We start from the raw sequence: 23,034 nt of genomic DNA, 5'->3' as shown, positions 1-23,034 counted from the left end.
TTAATTCTCTCTCAAATTATACACAGACGATGATAATCATCACGATAATAAAATGAAGAAAAAAAAATAGCTTTAGCTTTCTTTATAGTTTAAAATTTGTTATAATAAATATTTATTTACTAATTCGCCATCTCGCAGTCAATTACTGTCTTACCTAATTTACCTAGTTATATGATGAGCGAGTAAGATGATATTTTGTTGCTTTCATCTCTGATACTTTTACGGCTTACTAATGCATTTAAATATACAAATATAGTTAATCAAATAAAACCTTATTCGTATCAATAGTCATCTAATTGAATACTGAAAAGAAATGTGTCTACATTTACCGTAAGATGTAAGGAATGTGTCGTGTCAAAGCGAATACGGAAGCGAATAGAGTCGTAAAGCGAAAAATGCTCACGCGCGAGATGCCTCAGAGCATAGACGGAACGCAACTCCGAGTAAGTCGATGCATGCTTAAGCATGCGCAGACTCAAGCGTACACGGACTCGAGAATGCACAAACTCACGAATGTACTGATGCGTGAAAATATGTTACAAAGGCAACCAATTCGAGTATTCAAATCTTATTGTATGCTTGCGTGTGCACGGTACATCTGTCTTCACACTAAAGTTACCAGGGCCACAGAAGGTATGCGACTGAATTTTACATGAACATACCGACCTTCAAAGACCTTCTAAAACAAAGGAATAACGATAAGGGTTTATGTTCTTGTTTGCACTAATGTCTTATAGTCAATTTGAACTAGCGTCCATGAGCTATCAGTCTGTCATGTCACCCTTTTTTCAGTGTACAGAAGTGTACAAAATAAAAAATGTTATCACTTGGAATATTGCTTACTTTGGTCTCCCACATTTATGACGTTGACTGTACCCAATTGACCTTTTACGCTAGTCTCTGAAAGACGTCATTGTTTAAATACTTTGTACAGACAAACACCATATTTGTGATATATTCAAGAGAGTGTAATGTAATTTGCACAAGGAAGTTAATGCGAATTACTCCAATAAGCGTATATTTTCTTAATTCGTCGCTAAAAGATTCAACTTATTTGACACAAAGAATATGTTGTTTAATACAAATTGATAAATGACCATACATGGGTTAGAGCCAAGTAGTACTAATGAATAGGATTACAACGATTAATTATCTAAAGAAGTGACTAACTTTGATAACAATGACAATTTCTAGTTTAATTGTAAATGTAATATTTACATAAAGGTAACTCAAATGGTTATGTATACAGAACTCTGAACATGTGCTTGTGGGTTCGAATCCCGACAGTCGACTAATGCACGAGTATAAAGCTTTTTTGGAATGGTTAAAAGGAATCTTAGTAAAAATATTTCCATAATCTACCAATAGTAGTTTTTTTTTTATTAAATTATAAACTGTCCTTTTTATAATAACACTTACTCTTCTAATACAATTAAAAATTGACTGAAAATTATCATAAAATACTATGGAATTTAACGTATACTACTGTATTTTCTAAACAGCATTAAAATTTGTACACAATTTTCCGATCTTAAACGTGATTCACATTTGCACGGTACAAATAGTCAAGTATCAAAATTAATCGATTCTGTAAGGCATTATCAACAGTTGTAATCAATTTACGATTTGTCGCGCCTAGAAAATAACTTGTTGATGTGATGTAACTTTACGTACGGGGGCTAATTCATTTAATTCTATCGAACTAGATATTATACTAGGTGTCGCCCGAAGCTCCGTCCGCGCGGGATTTAAAAAAAACTTAATTAATAGTCTATGTGTTCTTCCAGACTATGGTTTCCTTCTATGCCAAGTTTCATCGAGATTCGTTTAGCCGTTTTGGAGATACCTTCTAACAAACATCCATCTAAACTTTCGTATTTGTAATATTATATAGTAAGATAAAATAGATATAAAAGTATTTGCTTCTAAATTAAAAAAAAAAATGACCGATGGCTTTTAGTATTCATTAAATAAACCAAAGCAATTACAAAACAGAGCATTTACACTGACAAAAATATTGATTTCAAATCAGTTAAAGACTATTTTTTGTTTTAAAACAAGAACTAAGATACTTAACATCTTTGACTCAAAGGAAAAAAATTATTGTAGTTATTTACTTATTCACCAAACCTTTATTTTTACAAATGTTTGTTATTTTAATTTGTATTCAAATAGCTCAAAACAGTTTGATACAAACCCAAAAATAAGCGAGAATAATGGGTTTTAAAAAACACGAGATAGAAAAGTGGTATTGAATAAATCGCATATAGAAAGCCAATTATATACGCATATTGCTTTCGAAATTTCACCACGTTGCGCAACGAACTCGTATAGGCAAAAACTCGCGAATTACTGTCGCGCGGTGTTATCACGTTAACATGCGCTTTTAGCTATTATGAAAATAAATAACGAAACGTTTTTTTCAATATCACCGTTATAACAATTAACCGGTTGTACGATTACCTTGTTTCGTTGAGACGATACTTTTGTAGACGTTATTTGGCATAAGAAATTATACACTAAGGGATTGATAACATATCCATAAAATGGTTCTGAGTGTGAATAAAACGTTGTATAAATGGAATAAAATTTTCAAAACCAGAAAACATTCAAAAGATCGTTTATATTAAGTAGCTCCGTGTTTTGAGACAGACCCTTTATGTTTGCCGCATCCGCTTCCTACGATCGTATCAAGGAGGTCCTCTACAGAATTTTATAAAACAACAAGTGCATCTGTATATAAACAACGAACCCATAACTACGTAAAGTACGTTGTATTATCCTTTTAATAAATCTCAATTTTACTAGAGAGAAGTGTTAATAGATAATTTTAAATTGCACTTTGTAGTATCCTAAAAAGATCCAAATCATAACCTATATAAATTTATTTTTAATATTCTGTATAACTAATAAAAATCTCCTCTGGTTCCATCATCAAAGTAAATCAAATGCTGATTTTCGTGTAGATGAATTTGTCTCAAAACATTGAATATTATAAAAAAGATACCGTTTTCGGTTCAGTACAAAATACTAAAGCGTTAGTGTATAAGTGCCGCGCATTCAGATGATATGGCACGGAGCAAACAGGCAACACACTAAAATACTTTTTGCAGTACAATTACACGCTTCGTTAGACGCACGCACGTTAAAGCCGTTTTAACGTTTTTAATGTTTTGAATCGGATTTATAATCCGAATGTACTGGCCGTTTGATGCTTTCAACTGTTAAATAGATATGGTACAACGAAGTTTAATTAAAAATAATTTTGCCGTTATGTTAATTTGGTGCCTGAGGCCTAGTTTTAGTACTCTTTCCCCACCCACCATTTTCTTATTAGGAAAGGATGGGAAGGAGAAGTGGATTTGGCGGAAGAGGGTACGCATAAGAAGGGCAAATATCTTTTTTCTGTGCGTCCCCTTGTCCGTTGATTAAAGGTAGGCAACACATCTGCATTTGCCGGGTGTCTATGAGCAACGGTCGCTTCGCTATTTCAGCGAATTCAGGTGACCGTTTGCTCGCTTGCCACCTTTTCATAAAGAAATATATTGATGAATTTTGTTATGTTTGGCACTGGACTAAGTAATGCGTAGTTAATTGGAATCGTAATATTAATAACGATATAGAACTATAATGACCACAAGATGGCGCGTGACATCGTTTTGAGCATGTTTCTGTGTAACACCAATTTTAATCGTGACCCATCGCGTAAACCAGAAGCCCTTGACACGAATACGATGACACGTGGTAAAGTGTCAGATCAAATGTCATTTGTTATATTATAATTAAATCTTTTTTGTATTCAGCTGTTTCCACTGATGAAACAAATATAACATCCTGACAAATATCTTTAATATTAATTTAAATAAATTGATAATAATTTACATATCGCACACGTGGTGTATTGGTGTGGTTGATAACGAAAAATCAATATTAAAATTTTTGTCTTTCTCTTTGTATGTCCGTCCGCAAGGCCGCGTTTGTTCCAGATAGTCTTCGGAACGGCTACACCGATTTTGACGGGAAATAGACGGGAAGATAGCTGATGCACGACGCCATGTTATAGGCTACTTTTTTTTAGAGATTTTTCTTAAAAGGTCCAATTAAAATCGTATTTAGTATAAAAACCACCAAAAATTTTATACAGTCATAATAGGAACTATAAAAAAATCATTAAAATTCCGAATCTTTGTACTTTGACGTCATAATTTTAATGGTAATTTAATCAAGTCCATGTAATTTCATAACAAAGCATAGAAATGCACGCAAAAGTCAAAACATGTAACAAGGTCTCTAGGACATCACGTAAGCCACTCACAATTTCCATACAAATTACGGTCACTTTCGAAATCCGAATGATACGGCTGCCCAATTGATTTTACCATTGTCTTATCCAACAATTGTTTCACTGTATACTTACTTGCAACTATAAAGGTCCGAAAAAATATATATAATCGAAATTGCATCATCCACTTAGTCACGTTGCAATAAGATACAATTCTATCGGATTAATAAGGTAATATGGCCCCAATAAAACTGACCGCAAGTGGGTTTTGATGTAAACAACTAAATAAATTCAGTCATTCGAACGACAGTAATTGATTTTCATTACGACACAGTGATTTTTTCCGAATAAAAAGTAGACTCAAATTGTAATCAAACTTTGTAAAGACAACTTACTTTAGTTATCTAAGTGATCGGCTTTCAGCAATCCGTTATGGTGCAATTGTTTTTTACGTATAAATTAAAAAAAAACTTAACTTATTTGAAGGTTTTCGATTCAAATATATCAAGCAAAGGAACAGAATAGTTAATGTTTATAATTAAAATACCGAAAGTCGCGCATCATAAGACAAATCACAATGCATATTAGAATATTATAATAAGTGAGAGCTTTGGAAGAAAGTAACATTATGTATTCGTTAGATGAGATTTCTTATGGTTGACTTCCACTATTTGAATAGAGTCGCCAATTTTAAAAAGATTTTAATTTTAAACTTTCAATTGTTATGTATATTTGTCACGTAAAGAAGGCTCAAGTTTTAACACGTTAAACCTTTGATAACTGAAGACATGCTACATTTAATGAAGGCTAAATCTATTTTATTTTGGTCATTATTTATTTAAAAATAAGCCGTGCGTGGCTCAAACACATATCGTAAATACCTAATCGTATTTAATCTTTTAAGCCATGCATGACATTTTTGTTTTTAATCTGTAGCACAAAGCTAATAGCGTGTGAAAATGTCTTAGCTATTATGTAAGTTATAAAGCGTTTCGCAACAGTTTTTTTATAGAATTAATTTCGAGGTAATTCACATATTTTTACAAACACAATGCAGATAATTATCGTTAACCGCTATTCGTTATATCATTGTACAATTCATTATTCGTAATTAAAATAATTTATGCACCCCGTATTATTTTTAACCTTACAATAGAGTTCACTTTTCAAACATAATGTTTACGAATCATAGGCGGGTAATATTGTTTTTATTATAATACAATTTCCTTCCTATATCGAAACTGCTTGTAATTTTTGTAAAAAGCTAACTAAAGCTCAAGATAGAATTCAACAAAGAAAACAACTAAAATAGGAAACGGCTGAAATACTCACGTACATTTGTCCGGTGTCGGCACCGACTAGTTTCGAGCCCATCGCGGCCCTTCATCAAGACGCGCCCTAAGAGCGCAGGCGCGCAGTGAGCGACGGGCCGCGTCCACGAAATAATATCAGTCCCACTCACCCTGATGAAGGGCCCCAGACGGGCTCGAAACTAGTCGGTGCCGACACCGGACAAATGTACGTGAGTGTTTTAGCCGTTTCCTATTTTAGTTAATGATAATGTCTCACGATAGTTTGAATAATTCAAAAGAAAACAACTTTGTTTTTTAATACTCATTCAATGTCGGCACACTTTAATTGCCAGTCGAAAGAAATAAATAAAAAATTAAATGTCAATTCAAAAAACCATTCGGCATACATTTTACGAAATAAAACTAAATATTTGTACACCAGTTTTGAGGTGTCTGGATAAATTATTACTAAAATGCATTTAAAGTATATTGTTAATTGAAAACATATATTCCTCTTTAGATTTCGAACCATTTTGCTTCGCCTCGGTGTCTTTAATTCACATTTCAACCAATACAAATTCAACAATACAAATTTCAACCAATAGCAATCGATGTTTAGATGATCTATTGTTTAGAAAACATTTCAATGTTAGTTTACTAATATCGATCCAAAGATCGAATATTGATTTTAACTGTTACAAATTGGATCAACAATGAAATAAGCCCTATTTCATTATGATGTGATAAAAAAGTGTTTATTTGGAGGCGATCGTATAAAATGAGCCAATAGCATCGGTGAATGTGTTCGGCCAAGGCTCGGCGCCGCCTCTGCGGACTTCAACTTTAGTAGCACACGACTTTGTAAGGTCCGTCACACACAAAAGCCTTGAAACTGTCCATTTAGATCGCTCTCTATATTTATCGCCCCCTTTTTATTTATTAATGGATATCTTTGTAGACTGTCGTAAAATTTTAAATTATGACAGCATTTTACAGCGCAAAAGACACAATCTTCGTGTTTTTTATTTTTATGTAAGCCAAGTAAAAGAAAATATTTCATTTAAATATCATGAGGCTTAACTTTAACGAGCTAGACATCGCATTTCCTTTTCGAGGGTATCAGAATTCTGATGCAAAAACAAATATTGAGTTAAAAACTTTAAACGTATATCGAAATGCAAAAAGTTTTATTCAATTGCTATAAAAATAAATAGCATTTGCGGAGCACGCGACAACTTTTTAATACATTGCTTATTGCTGCTGTCTTAATGAACCTGAATGTTTCACGAAAAAACTTTCGAAAATTATTATGTATTTATTGTTTCTTTAAAAACAAGTTAAAACATTTAAAATAATCATATGCATATTTTTACTACTTAACAAAACGTTCAGAAAATATTATAATACTTCCTTTTACTCGCGACTCCGCGCGGAATTAAAAAGAAACTTAATAAGTAGCCTATATTCATCAAGATCCTTTCAGCCATTCCAAAGATCAAACAAACATCCATCCATTCATCCATCTAAATTTTCGCATTTATAATATTAATAACATAGTGATTTGGATGAAAATAATAATGAAAATAAGAAAGCTAGTCAAAAATACATTTAGGATAGATATTGATTCTTAGATTAATTGAACAAAAAAATAAATTAAAACAAAAGAATACTCAGCAATTATAATCAAGGTCAAGCGAGTGTAATGTAACGTCTATACAACGAACTTACTGGCCCTTACTGTGGGCGAGCGCTGACCGAGTGGGCAGATCACATCGCCAATGACATTTGCAATAAGATATATATATATGTATATCTGTGATGAATAAACGACCCAAATAATTATGACTTTATTCAGATTTGACATTGAGATGAGTAGGTGTGTTTAGTTTAACCTCTTCAGTAGAAAGAAAACGAAAAATACTTGTATACTTCTAAATCGTTTATCTATTTAGAATGTCGAACATGAAACTTCAATTAGGAAAGGGAAAAAAATAAGAAGGGAAGTTTGCGAAAATCTTAAAGTTATCTTTTTAAACTTTATTTACCTCTTTATAAGCTATAACAAAATGTAGTCCAACAATTTAAATTGTTCTTACATTTAGCTATATTAAATAAATTCTTGGAAAAGTATTTATGCACATTTATGATTAAGTACAACCGATTTTCGATTCATCGATTTTACCATTCCGTATTCGCAAACGATTTGTCCTGTCCTAGTGTCACTATCACACCCCAATCGGTAATTTACTATCCTACTCAATATATCAACGTCCTATGAAACAAATAGGTACCAACTACGGAAATACACAACAATTTCTAGGAAACCAAGTTATAATTCATAGTGAAAATATTATTTACGAGTTGGTTATCGATTCAAAATTAAATTATAGGTATACGAGTTACGAGTACCAACAAATCTTTTCCATCTTTGTTTGGGTTCTTTATAATAAAACTGCAATTTAGCTTTCGGCTTCTTACTTTATGTACAGAGACAATGATCATTCAGGAATAAAAAAGAAAATACAGCAAAAATGCAAGCAACTGTTGCCTTTTGAATGCATCTTCCTAAAAAACATAATAATAAAAATAAGATTCAATACCAAAAAACATTTCTTTGAAGCATTATGAAATCGTGCGTCTTCTTTATACTTCCGCCACCTGCCTTCGCAAAACACATGTCGTGGTAAACCTGTAGGGTGTGGATAATGGACTACAATAATACCATCTTTTGTTATAATGAATACGCAAATAACGCCCCACTTTTCGACCCAACAACAATCAAAATATACCGGTTGCGAAAACGATGTCATGCACAAGACGTCAAGCTATAACTTCGGCGGCCCTTCCTTGCGTATGGATGGGCATTTATTTTTTTAAACATTTGAAAACAGAATTAAGTACAGTTACTATGTAACTCAGAATGAATGTAAACTGCAATGATGCAATATTTTTTAAATTAGTTCCGTCAATATTAAGTTTATGTGGTACACAATATAAAAAAACTTGAGAGGTATCAAGGGACACCCGGATGGAACGAAGTTCCTTTCGATTAATTAGTGAAGGAACCAATGTTTATTCTATGAATAAAAAACTTAAGTCTTCACAAGAAGTACATTTATGAATTTTCGTTATATATTGTCACGTCGTTGCCTGCCATGGTGAAGTAGCGCTCATTCGTCGTTAACATACTTACTATAGCAAAAAGTGTCGTGACAACTTTTCGTAAGAATTTTTTCCGTCTAGCCCCCTTTCACAACGCGCGATAAGGAACTTCGTTCCAAAAAAACATATCAAACCAGGCGTTATAAGACATGTTTCATCACCACCACCATTAATTTCACAGTGCGTATAAACAATGAATTTATTAATTCAATACTTTTCTATTATTCCATTGAAATATTGCTTATAATAAATTTCTGTTTGATAATAATACAACTATTCAGTTTTTTACAAACAATTATATTTAAAATTACAACAAACACAATTGTATTTGCACAATATTAAATGGCGTAGAAAGTGCAATTGAGATTTTATTACAGATAATCAGTACGACGAACTTAAAAACAGAAAGTATTACGTTTTTAGTAGAAAAAATTGAAGACAAGTTTTTTATCTTTACCTTGTGGGCAGATACCTTATTAGATAAAGCAAGAGTTTAGCTATCTATTATCGAGGATTTTCACTGCCGAAAACATCTGCAAGAAATATTTCGACAATCTCATTAATAAAATAAATAACAATTAAGAAAGATTTGAGTTTTACCCTTACTCATTACTTAGTATAATTCGTTAAGCAGAGATCTATATTTAAGCTAATAAACTTGTGCGATAATTCGTTTTTTAACTGACAATTTTCAACATAACAATCTTACTAATATTATAAATGCGAATATTTAGATGGATGGATGGATGTTTGTTTGTAAGTAGCTCCGGAACGGCTGCATGGATCTTGATGAAATTTGACACAGGTGTAGAACATAGTCTGGAAGAACACGTACTTATTTAGGTTTTTTTAATTCCGCGCGGACAGAGTCACTGGCGATAGCTAGTTAGAAGTATTTTAAATGTTACTAATAATTTAATAGTAACATGTTAGTCAAACAATCAAATTATTTAAATCTTTAGTAATTATAAGAGGAATGACTATACTGGCATAACTGGCATGCCAGTGCAGCGACGCATCCAGTGCAAATGCGGTCTAGTGACATACATGAAAATCAACGCTCAAGTCCCCTCCCTACGACTGACTGGCACTTGTGTTTAACTAATCAAAAATCAAATTAACAATTTGAAATTATTCTATTATTGTCTAAAAGTTACTAACCATATGTTTATTATACTGTGATATTGTTTGAATGCGCATGAATTTATTGTTACCTAAATATATTCGTGATCTAAAGATTTTGATGTATATGATTCAACATAAAGCCATATTATTATGATAATACACAATAGAGTATATAATTAAAGAATCAACACATCTTAAGACAGGTTTAAAACGTCTATCAAATTACTAATCGACGAGTGATACAAATAACTATTAAATATTATTAAGGTTATAAATTAAACTCACGTTTATGTGAAGAGACTTTAAATTAACTAACACGAGAATAAATTTTACAATTCATATTATTTCGAGCATTCTGACGAAGATTTAAAGGCCAAGAGACGAGCGCTTAATGTTCTTGACCTTTCCAAATTTAATTACCAAAGGAACATTTGAAATATTAAATAAGTATCAAGATTTATCATTAAAATATATTTTTGTCGATGATTTCTTATTTTATAATTTATTTTTTAACAACAATACAACTATTAATACAATACGTTATATTAAAAATATTAAATAAATGACTAGATTGAAAAACATTGAAAAAATGTATAACCAACCGCGCGAAGGCGGGGTTAGTTTAGTATGTAAGACAGAACAAAATCTTTAGGTAACAACATAGTTATTTTGTAACCGTTACATTTCGATAACTACAGAAATAGTAGTAATTAACTAATTAACTAATTAACTAGCAAACACTTAATGTTTTTGCTGAATCATTGTAAGCGATACCGTTGTAAATACTATGTTGAGTTGTTTGTAACGTAAATGAAGATAGTTGTTAAGTTTAATATTACGTAGAAGCCAAACGTAAAGTAAACCATGTAAAGAAACGCGGAATTCGGATAATCATAGCAAATTACTGTTATGTCAATAGCGTTTTTATGTTAATAAATATTTAATATATTCCACTTAAGTAGGCAACCGTAACAGGCAGGAGACTGGCCGTAAAAAATTAAACCAAAACCTTTAGGTTTATAAAACCTTGTGCACTGACCCCACGTGAGTGAGATAACGTCAGGGAGATGATGAGCGTGTTACTGTTCACAATTTTAAGATTTTTAATTTTCACAATTTTTTTTAGGAAGGTAAAAAAAAGTAAGTAAAGTAAGCAAGACGTAGACGATAGGCTTTTTGTTAAAAGCCTATTAAAGCTCTAATAATTAAAAAGTGAATTTGAAACCTTTGACAAAATTTGTAAATTTGTACGACAAATTATATCTAGTATCTATTAAATGGAAATTTGCAACACAAGAGATCAGTTGCGAATTTGCATTCGAGCGATATTTCTTACGCCACTCAAATTGAGAAGCATAAGGTGTGCAATAAACAAGTCAAGGTCTTGGCATTCTGCCACTGCACCAGTAGAATGCGCAAAACTTAAAAACTTAAACCTCCTCCGTGACTAACCTATGCTGGCACTGACTGTAATTAATCAAGACTACACTTTGCTGAAATGTCGTTCCATAAATAGCTTCTACGGTACACTACTAATATGTACATACTACAATAGAATAGCGTACAAAAGTATTGAAATTTTTTCGATAAAAACAGAAAGATATAATTATAATAAAAATATTGAAGATTTCTCTTTAACTGCATACAAGAATGGCTTATAATATTCATTTTGAATATTCCAAGCAACAATATAACTAACCTAACCATCTTTGTTACATCGTCTCAGCTCATAAACTTAGATAAGACGCTATAAAGTAAAGCAAAGATAGCATCAAGGGGCAAGGTTAACTCACATGACAACATGCATTGTTACAAGCCTTATCGGGAGCTTTAACAACCACCCTGTGTTTGTACTATAAACTTTGAACACCTTTTCGTCCCTTTGTTGATAAGAAATTCAAACAAAGTGATAAGCAGCATGTTCTAGAATAGTCAAGATGGAAAGTATTCCAAAAAAGAAATCGACCGTAAGAGGGCGCTATTTGCTCACCGGTGCCTTATTGAGGGCGCAAACAACAGCTATTTACACGTTCAAGTTATTAACACTTTTCTTGTCTTGATTTACTTGTCCACTGATAAAATAAGGGCGGATCTGTTATGACATACAACTAAAGAACTTGATTATGTGTTGTATGGTTTTCACGCTCATTGCCACACAGAAAGAAAGAGAGAGACATTAGTAAATCGAATCATGGATCAAAAGTGTTTTAGAATAACCAAATTTTATGTAAAAAAACATTGCAAAAAGATAATTACTATATTATTATGTGTTTATTTAATCTCTCAAAATTAAAAGACATTATTTTAATATTTAACTGGCCACAAAAAAGACAAGGTTGAAAAAAAATTTGTATGATTGAAATAAAGAGCCTGGAATACATCCGCAAATGATTCACCTGACCAACCTGTTCTCGGCTAACGCGATGGAACGTCACATTTATCTTACCCGTCACTTTCCTCAAGTAAATAGATAATTAAATGTCAAAAAAAAAGTTAAAAGAAACTCCCATTTATGAGAAAAACCACAACTAATAAAATATTATACCATGCTTAAAAAAATATAATCAATTATATCAAAATTAACATGAAATTTTTGGTGTACTGTACGCCTGATACTAATCCGCTGCACAAATTTTAGTATAAATTTTGTCGCTAACGATACGATGGCTATTGTTACAAATATAGCCCATTGTAGATGTTGTATTAAAGTGTGACTTCATTTGTTTCTTTGATTTGTATAAACGCTTTAATCCAAATTAATAGTAGTAAGTAATAAATAAATTTATTAGTATTTTTACTGTTATCTATCTGACCAATAAACAAAAAATGCACAAAAGCTGACTTAATTACAGTTAGTTAAGTGTTCTGCCATCTATACAAAGTCCTGGACTTCTTCTTTAGATTTCCTTATTTAGAATGTCAACGCAAATAACCGTGTGATCTCCTCAAGATAATGGATAGAGCAGTCATTTCAGTAAATTCCTTTAAAAAGCCTGTTAATAGTTCAACGTACACTGGTTTTGTTCACATTCATTATAGTCAAGAAATTACTAATCTTTTTTTTAAATATTACAATGGTTAATTAAATCGATTGACTCTTTTATAGCGCACAATTTGAATTGCAATAATTAGGTTTAAATGTCACACTCAGAGTTGTTAAGTGCCTATAAAAGAGTGCCTTAGTGTAGAATTCTCATACAGCTACATTAAATAATCTATATTTTTAATGCGTTCGTTTAAGTTAATATAAAGGTTGATAAGGTTCAAAGAACTTACACGCTTATTTGCATTCATACATTATTAAAGAATTATTTATCTTATAAGATTTAAACTTATTTAATTTACAACTACAAAAGACTTCAACGAGTTTTTCCAAGTTACAAAGTGCTAGTTAGTATGACCTCTTACATTTTAAATAAACAAGTTAGGAAATAGTTCGCCTTGAAACGGTTACCAATGGCCTTTTTATAATAAGAATAAACACAAAAGTATCCTCGTCTGTTTACTAAATACGAAGCTCATTTTAAAGGTAAATTTATTCTGTACAAAAGTCTCAGGTCGCGAGCGTACGCGAGATGAGTCAGTACTTTTCACCCGGTGCATTGTTTATTCTGGCAGCGAACCCGCTCCTAAACTGTTTTCCCTTGAAATAAACTGAGCGACTCAAGAAAAAACAACTCCCCTTGAATATTCATCTCTAGTTAATATGAATTATGAATGACTTGAAGTACTTTTAGCGGCTCTGTTTTTATTGCGGTCTTTCATTCATAGACCATTTTGTTACTTCTCGAAATTTAATTGACTTGTATTATTGTTAGTAACGCTTTACAACTTAAGTGCAATGTAGCACTTTGCTAGTTAGCAATTATTTGTTGCAACATAAAAACTGGAAATTTCTCTCGACGATTCATAAATAGCTAATCTCTGCTGCATATTGACCATTCATTTACTGTACTATCAATGAAGACATACTAATAAAAATGGCTTTCTCCACAGTCAAGTTATACAATAAAGCATAACTGTAAACATCCGCTCTTACCTCCGCTTAGGCAAGTCCGTTAAAATTCCGGCGCACCGCTCCAGAGATACACAAAACACTTATTCGATTATATCGAGGCGATCAAGCGTCAGATCTCGACACCGTTATACACGTCATATGTATGTCAAATCACGAGAAAAATTCTCTTAATCGCCACTCACTCGAGACTTATCGAGAAAACTCAAAAAAAAACAACAGTCGAACACAATCACTGAGCACGGAGTTTTTATGTTCGTCACACTAGCCGGTAGCACGATGTCACATGTGGAAACTAGATTTTGAATTTGGAACGGTGCAGGGATCGGTGCACTGCTCACTTGAGCGGTAGCTGCGCGCGCGCGGTGGAGGTCGGGCGATGGCGGGCGTCAGTGCCGCGCAGGCGTCGTGCGTTTGCCGCTCTCTCGCGCGAGCGACTGGCGGCGGCGCGCCTTCACCTTCGCGCGGGCTCCGGTGCGCCCGCTCGCCATCGCCACGCAACGCAACCTCAACGGTCTCCTTGCAGAATATCTAGTTGCATGGCAACTGAAAAAAATACCCATTTACCGCAATCACTTCTCATATTTACGAGACCGACGTCATCGGTTATATTACCATCTAAAAATATTATATTCCAATCGTATAAAAGTCGAGGAAAATGAAAGTTCATCACGCCACCGCCGCCGCAGTAAGGTGGAGCGGTCTATTTACATTTTCGACACTATAACTTGATACTTTGCTTCGCTAAATAGAGAAGTGTAATGACGAAATCGACGATATCGTGTCAGTCTGTTCAATTTGTCTCGAGAACATGTCGATTCATGTTTTCATTTTATATTTTCTTTTAGTCGAATGTAGGTTAATCACTTGTATCTTTTGTACTTGTTACAAGCTCGCGTCTGCCTTCAAATGTTAAGACTTGAGTAATGGCGAAAGTTCTGCAACGAGCGGCTCTTCTATCATTAAAACACCGATTCATGTTCATGTTGCTACAGAGCTTTAATAAATTGTAATCTCGACTTGCGATTGTTTTCCTTTTTCAACAAAAACGAAAGAAAGCAAAAGAATAATAAAAAGACTTTAAAACTTATTTATCTACTAGTTGTTGTCCGCGACTCCGTCCGTGCGGAATTAAAAAAAACGTAATAAGTAGCCTATATTTTCTTCCAGACTACTTTCTACATTTGTGCCAAATTTCATCAAGATCCATTATGCTGTTCCGGAGAATCATCCATACATCCATCCAAACATTCGCGTTTATAACATTAGTAAGATTAAAAGCTGGATACCTCAGTGCTCTTGATTCGTTTACTAAATAGAACATTATGATGGTTTTAAAAACTTACAATTCCATTAAAATCAAACATCTCTTATGGAATTACATCAAACAAATCATATCTTTGAACCTAAATCTACCCAACCACTGAAAGTAAATTATAATGCAATTCACTGCAATACTTATCTTGTAGTCTTGAGAATTAAATAATTATTAATTAATAATTACAATCCAACAGTTGACGTTTTTACAAAAGAAGAATACGTAATGAATACCATGATATGGTGCTTTGTTTAAACATGTTGAAGGCCTGTATTGAAATCAGTACAAATTCTATTTTCGAAACTCGCTTTGTTCGAAACACAAATTAGCATATTATCAACAATTAACATGTACTGTCGACTCCACAAGTGTGAAATTTGTTTCGTATCGCAAAATAAATCTATACCCATACAACTGAAAATAGAGAAGACACTAGAAATTTCTTTGCAAGCTGTTATCTGAAGGTGTTGTGTTGAACAGGGAAATATTGTAACGTAAATAAGGAAGACTTTTATACTTATGGAATTCATCCGATATCCCAATATAAGCTTTAACATGCACCTTGTATGAAGGTCAAGAATATTAAACACCAAATAAGATTTATTTCTTTTCAGAGTTATTTAAGAAGTTTACAGGAAATGTTAGTTTTTAAATATTTTTAAGATGATTAAGCAAAGAACATAAAGAAACTTTTTTCTTATTATGCCTTAAGTGCTCTTCTTCATCCGGTAGGAAATAGGAAAGAATTAACATTAGGCGGAGGAACGGATGTTACGTACGGGAAATTACAAGCTCTTTGCGCCGCATTGAGGTCTGTACTGCTAGACGTAACACTCATTATAGTAGAGTAAGAGAGATACCACACGGACGGTGCGACACCGCGCTGGCCGTGTTGCTGCTTATTATTTAGTCAGTAATGTGCCACACGACTAAAAGTGATGACGCAACAGCATTATTACTCGAATCAGCTATAGTTCAGTATTTAAATGACAGAATTGAAATTTGTTTTAATAGAATTGTGAAATGTAGTGTTCCTTTCAGTATCATGCCGCTGCCGTCTCTGTGGCATAAACATAAAGAGATGCTATAGCAATTACGCACGTAAATCACGAATATCTAACAAGTGACGTAATGAAAATACGCAGCATTTTGGTTAAGTATAGGTTAAAGTGAAAATACGAAGTAAAGATTTGTTTATAATAGCTTTATTTATATAGACAAGTGTCTAGTTATTGTTACCCGCCAGTTACAATAATTAGACACTTGTCCATGACAATAATGCAAATATTACATTTCTTTCTAAAATTAGAATTTTCCGCATTGATTAATTTAGTGTAGATATAAAAATTTTATTAAGATATCAAGTGGAAAAACGTAAGAAAGCGAAATAAACAAATTGAACCCAAAAAACCAAATACACGCAAATCGTTGGCAATAAAACAACATCGAGTTCCACTTACAGAAACACATAAATTTGTTCGAATAAAAGCGATGCTTTCATGGTACACGATAAAAACATGACAAATCTTCAAAGCTTTTCACTGAAATAAATATTACTGAAATACAGACTCTTGGAAGAAAACAATTGACTTTCAAAATAGAGGACTTGGATAATTTATGTGTGGATGAATTATTAGAATCAATTATACATTCTAATTATTTTTCGTTAATTCAAGATTAAATTGTTTGACGTTGGGTTTCTATTTCTAAAATATTTACACAGATCGATGGCTCCTATGAATAAGGGCCAATGTGCAAATTGACAACTTTTCAAGAGAGGCTCTCAAAGTTCACCTTTAAATGTGTATTTTCTTTACCTATTTTGTTTGACCTATTTTAAAAATTATTTTGCCATTAGAAAGCTACAAAATCACTGAGTAACATAGGCTATATTTATTACTATTTTTTTTTAAATCCCGTGCGGACGAATTTGCGATCAAAAGCTATTTATTTCTATAGAGGCAAAGTATATTTGACAGATTAAAAAAATCGAGTTTCTTTTCTTCCTAATCTATTACTATGAAAATCTTACTAATATTATAAATGCGAATGTTTAGATGGATATTTGTTTGGATCGTCTATCGGATCTTGATTAAATTTGACACATATGTAAAACATAGTCTGGAAGAACACATAGTTACTTATTATGTTTTTTTTTATAATTCCGCGCGGACGGAGTCGCGGGCAACAGCTAATAAATTATAAACATAATCTATACAACAAACCACACCAACAAACAAAACAAGAACTGTATTTATAGTTCAAAATTCTCACATCATAGGATCTCAACAACAATCCAGACTCGTATTTCTGTTGTCTGCGGAACAATGTCGCGGTGCAGCTGCTTAACTACGTGTTTTAACTTTCTTCATACTTGTATTGATACATAATATTGTCTCTGTTATATCAAAGATAATGTAATAGATGACAACATTAATATAAGTGCCGGTACAGTCAAAACGCTGAATTATAAAACTAACGTCTAGACGTACATGTTTTATTTATTTAGCCAAAGCATATTAGCGTTGTGAAACCCGTTCATACAACTAGTTTGGTTACAATTTTTTTCTTAAGTTATTATAATTCAAATAATCGTTTATTTTTCGAATGTCTGTTTAACTGATGCAATCAGTCATTAAGTGGTTCCTAAGGAAGACACTTAGTGTACTTTTAGTATAAAATCTACACTACAACTTAGAAGCCATTGAAAGTCTCTAAGTGCGGCAGTATGCCTCTGTAAATGAGTCAGTATTTAAACAAAATTAGCTGAAACTAAATTTCAGAGGTTCATTATTAATATTTTATACAAAAACTAAAGTATAACATAAACTAGACTTAAATATTAAATTACTTTAATTTCAAGAATAAAACTTGATACATTCTTTAAATCAAATCTAAAATTCTCGAGTAACTATTAATTAATTGAGTTATGTCAAGTTATAAAGAAAATTGAATTAAAGATTTTGCTCGAGTCTAGTAAATGCTTTTGTTTAAGAGGGTACAGGGGAGGGTAAGAGTGTACACTCTTAAGTACATTTTCCAAGTATTTCAAAAGTGGCACTTCTATTCTTCCATTTTAAATGTTTCGTAGTATAAAATTTTCACAAGATTTATTAATTGTTGTGTTGAATTTGATCTTGATTATTAAAATTAATTAATTGAGTTAATATCTAATAATTTTCGACTAGAACTTAAAGTTTTGTTGTGTTTATGTCGTTTAATTCATTTATTCTGTCATGTTTATTGTTGACTAGACGTCGTCCACGAATCCGTACGCGCGGAATTAAAAAAAATGTTCTACATATATGACGAATTTCAGTTAGATCCTAGTTGCCGTTCTGAAGATACCTTCTGACATCCATCAATTTATCTAATCTTTGGTATTTATAATATTAGTATTATTATGAGTAATTTTAAAGTATTTAGATATAACTATTTAGATTATAATTTAGTAATTATTTCTTGATTTATTTATTATTCAATCACAGAAGTATAAATGTTCTGAATTCAATAATATTCCTTAACATACTGTATTAACTACAGGGTGTCGTTTTGTGTACCAAATAATGTTACATTAATATGATTAGATTGTAAAAATTCCATTGAAGGTAAACTACTGTTGTGTTACATAAGTTACGAGTATATTAAATTCGGTTAGCTTACTTGAGCGAATATCTGAACGAACACATTCAATCACGTTCTTTAAAATTCCTTATAATTGACATCGAGTATGTAACTAAATGTAAGTCAATAAATTATGTTGCAATTTTTTTAATATATTCATCCAAGGAGTATATTTTTTTAAAACGATTTTTTTTTCCACCCTGGGATTCTTCAAACCCCTGTTTCATAGAAGAGACGCTGGGAACTCGAGGCCATTGTTATTATCAACTCTTCCATAAAGTTAGCTTCTAGGGAATTATGGTGTAGTGGTTTCCCGTTGCCTTCTGTACCAGACCTTCTGAGGTTATTTACTCCTCAACGCTGCTGAGGCCTCTTCCGACAACTTGCACAATCGGGTGTATGGTTATACCGCCATTTTTCGGTCGTCAGAGCTTCGTCTAGCTATTTTTTAAGACCTTTATTTTAACACTGACGGATGCACTTATATAATTATAAAATAAACAAATAGTAATTTATAACTAGGTAGGTATAATTTAAAATCTGGTTGCGTGGGGCTGCGAGTTGAAACCCGTCGACATAAAATTCCATTACGACTAAATGCCTAATGGAACCGAAGCATTAGTATTCACAGCATATTGATTTTTAAAGTAAATAATTTAAACGATTAAATGGTATTTTTATTTACGCCGTTCTGTTTTTTTATAATAAAAATAACATTAATATACGCCAAACAAGTAAATACTTAGAGGTCTGGCCACTAAATCATTAAGGCATTACCTTTTAAAGTAAAAACTATTAATTTAAATTTCATATTCTTTAGAACACAAACCTTCTCTGGTGAGCATAGAACACCTAACCAAAATATCATCATAATCTGCCATTTAGTTTAGTAACAAATATAGGGGACAAAAATGCAAACAAATGTTTTCGTTTGAATAGAAAAATAGGCATCTTAATTAAGGAAAAAAAACTGCGGACGAGATTAGAATTGCTGTGATAGGTTCTTTAAATTTCATTCATGGTGTGACAGTTCAGTATTTAAGGTATAAACAGGGTAATTAGGTCAATCACAATAGTAACAATGGACGGTCTGGTCGCCGCTGCATCCGCCACCGGTCAACGGACGCTGTGTACGTATCCATTGTTGAACCTGCACAGAAACGGTACGACAAGAGAATCTTACTGTTAATTTCCACTACCAAAACAGTTGTACAAAACATAATGTTAAATAGAAATAACAGTATATTTTTGAAAATATGTTTTAGTAGCAAAAATGAACACTATTATGTTTGTAGGTAGTATTAAAATATTATCTGTGCTTGTTTTTAATAGATGATGTTCACATAAATTTATTTTATTTTATTATTTACTTATAGTAATAATACTTGAAGGGGCAGGAGAGCCTTCATCAGAAATCATCTTGTGCGAGTATAAAAGCGGGTATGTCGGCAGGTGGGCGTGAACAGATCACGAGTCCTTGTTGCAATCGCAGTTGTTTAATAAGGGTTAGGTAACCAAAAATACACAGTGGAACGAACACTGTAGTGTCTAACCAATGCGACACCAACTTAATTAAGCGCTAGATTTTAATTGTTAATTAGATGCTAAGCGCTTCGTCGCAAGCGTGGTGCGCGGGCGCCGTCTCGAACAACACTGTTCAATGGCCGCCCTCACAACCATCGACAGTGACGCTTCGCTTGGCTGACTTTTGACAGCTAAAAGTCAACCAGTCATTTGACTTTGGCGGATAAGCCGTCATACTATATTTAACGTAAACAACTACACGACTAAAGAAAAACAAATTATAGTGAAATGTATTTAAAAAAAACTAGGTTTTAAATATCTCGTAGCACAATGGAAACAAACCCAAGTGATGGTATCCGCCATTCACCACCTCATCCAACGTACGAATTTTGTATCTCTGGTTACATAACGATAAAAATATTTGACTTGTTTTGCTTACGTTGCTACTGAACCTTTCATTCCATTCAACCAGAACAAAGAGACCTCTTATTGAATACAAGATACTTAGTTATTCCATTAGCGACTGGAGATCACTTAACTCTGGTCCATAAAACAGTTATATCACGTAATTTGAACGGAAAATAAAAAAATGTGCCCGTGTAAGTTTTCAATAAAACTTTTTACTGATAACAAGTAAATTGTAAGCTTTAAACAGTATTTATAGAAGTAAAAAAGAAATCTTGATTTATCCAGTTTATCAAATTTAAGTTTTCACTGCTGAACAACATGTATAAAAACTTATTCTATTTGAAGAAACAAATGTATTATTTTATTTTCATGTAGATGTTTCTTTTTCTGCAGTGGGAACTCGCTATAAATCTGCTTCAGATATAAATAACGGTTAGATAACGCTTGATTATCACTTAATTAGTTGTAGTTAGCGATTACAAGATATTCGAAATTCAAATTTCTCTTTCTCACGTCTAAACTGATTATGCACAATAACTGTTGCTAATCTACAACAAAAGCTTCGCAGTTTAAATTAGGTTAAACGATTAAACGAATTAACTCCGTTCATTGAATCGAAAGCAAGATCTCATTAATGTGATGGATGGAAAATTAAGGCCTAAAAGTTGTAGATAAATTTTGCATTTTGAGATTCTAGCAAGCAACTGCTCGTCTGCCCCTTTATCCTATAACAAAATTTATAATTTGTAATGCATTCTTATCTTAGGAATTAAAAAATATTATTTTTTGCAAATCAATTGTAACAGGGTTTCGAATCCCGCCATATACCAATGTGTTTTTCGATTTTCGATTTACATATGTACATTTATCCGACGTTCTTACGGTGAAGGAAAACATCGTGATGCAACCTGCACATATCTCAGAAGAAATTCAATGATATGTGTGAAGTCAACCCGCACTTGGCCAGCGTGGTTGACGATGGCCTAGTCACCCCTAACTTGGGGTAGGCTCCGAGCCCCTCAGTGGGGACGTATAGTGTAGTATAGTAGCTGATGATGATGATAATGATGATGAATTGTAACAAAATATTTTTTTAAGACTGTCACATTTTTAGTAGTCTCACAGTACTGTCTTAATACCGAAATTAGAGTTGTTCAGTGGTATCCTTAGTAGATTTATCATTTAATGTATTCTTTAGTGACCAAGTAGTAAATGAAATCGGGCGGATATTTATTTATGTTAATGGATTAAAGTCTAGATATCAAAAGTATACTGGTGACGTTTTGTATGTATATATCTAATTGCACCTGATTGGTGCATACAAAAGGCCAACGCATAATGGAGTCGGAAAATTGTCACTCTCAATTGGAACTGGTTGAAACTGCTTTAAACTAACTACAGCTTGAATCAGACCTGCTGTTCCAATCCAAAGCCTAAATATTTTGACCATAGACTGCACGTTGTACTTATAAAATCCAAAATATTTCAATTGAAATCATCATCAGTTCACTATACGTCCCCACCGAGGTCCTCGGCTACTCTAAGTTAGGGGCGACAAGGCCATAGTCAACCAGGCTGGCCCAGAGCGGGTTGGGTGACTGCACGCATATCTTTGAATTTCTTCGCAGATACTTGCAAGTTGCAAGACGATGTTTTCTTTCATTAAAAGAACGTCGTATAACTGTAAATATGTAAATCGAAAAACACAGCGTTACATAGTGGATTTCGAATCCAAAACCTGCAGATTACAAGTCAAGTGATAACCCCTGAGCTACCGACGCTTCATACATTTTCATTTCATTCGCCCAATTAAAATATATTTCCTTAAAATAGCTGTATATTACGCAATTTTCACAACAACAAAAATACTGCCAGGTATGGAATTTCATGTTCTTTGTTTTGATGTTACATGATTTAACTATAATTTGTTTTAAATCAAGATAAGATGTGCATTAGTATAATAAAGAAACATAACATTAAATCAATGGAAGGGAACATGACTACGGAAGTCTAAACAAGTATAATTAGACGGAATACAAATTAGAAGATTATCCCAAAACCAACAACTATTCTACCATAACTTTTGATCATTGACTGTATCTATATTTTATAAGTTTATGGACATCAAATTTCCGCTCATAAATGACTAATTATTTACTAGTTTTCAAAACTCTACTTGAACTCGATCCATAGTCAAATATTTGGAAGTTATCAAAGCTATTGCCGCCCAATGGACTAGTTATTAGACGAAATCGACAACTAACAGAGGATGTATTTAAATTTA

At 32.7% G+C, this 23,034-nt stretch overlaps 1 protein-coding gene across 1 annotated transcript in view; it reads right to left on the bottom strand.

Moving 5' to 3' along the window:
- LOC106713815 overlaps positions 1 to 14,301 on the bottom strand; it is a 99,449-nt gene extending 85,148 nt beyond the window's left edge. Inside the window, exon 1 of the mRNA XM_014506688.2 lies at positions 13,901 to 14,301. The gene's annotated coding sequence lies outside the window, so the exon portion shown is untranslated. The remainder of the gene's footprint in view (positions 1 to 13,900) is intronic.
- Between the last annotated feature and the right edge of the window lie 8,733 nt (positions 14,302 to 23,034).

The sequence above is a fragment of the Papilio machaon genome, chromosome 12 (genome assembly GCF_912999745.1).
Source record: "Papilio machaon chromosome 12, ilPapMach1.1, whole genome shotgun sequence".
NCBI lineage: Eukaryota > Metazoa > Arthropoda > Insecta > Lepidoptera > Papilionidae > Papilio > Papilio machaon.
Note: the sequence above shows the minus strand (reverse complement) of the source record. Positions and strands in the feature narration are given on the sequence as shown.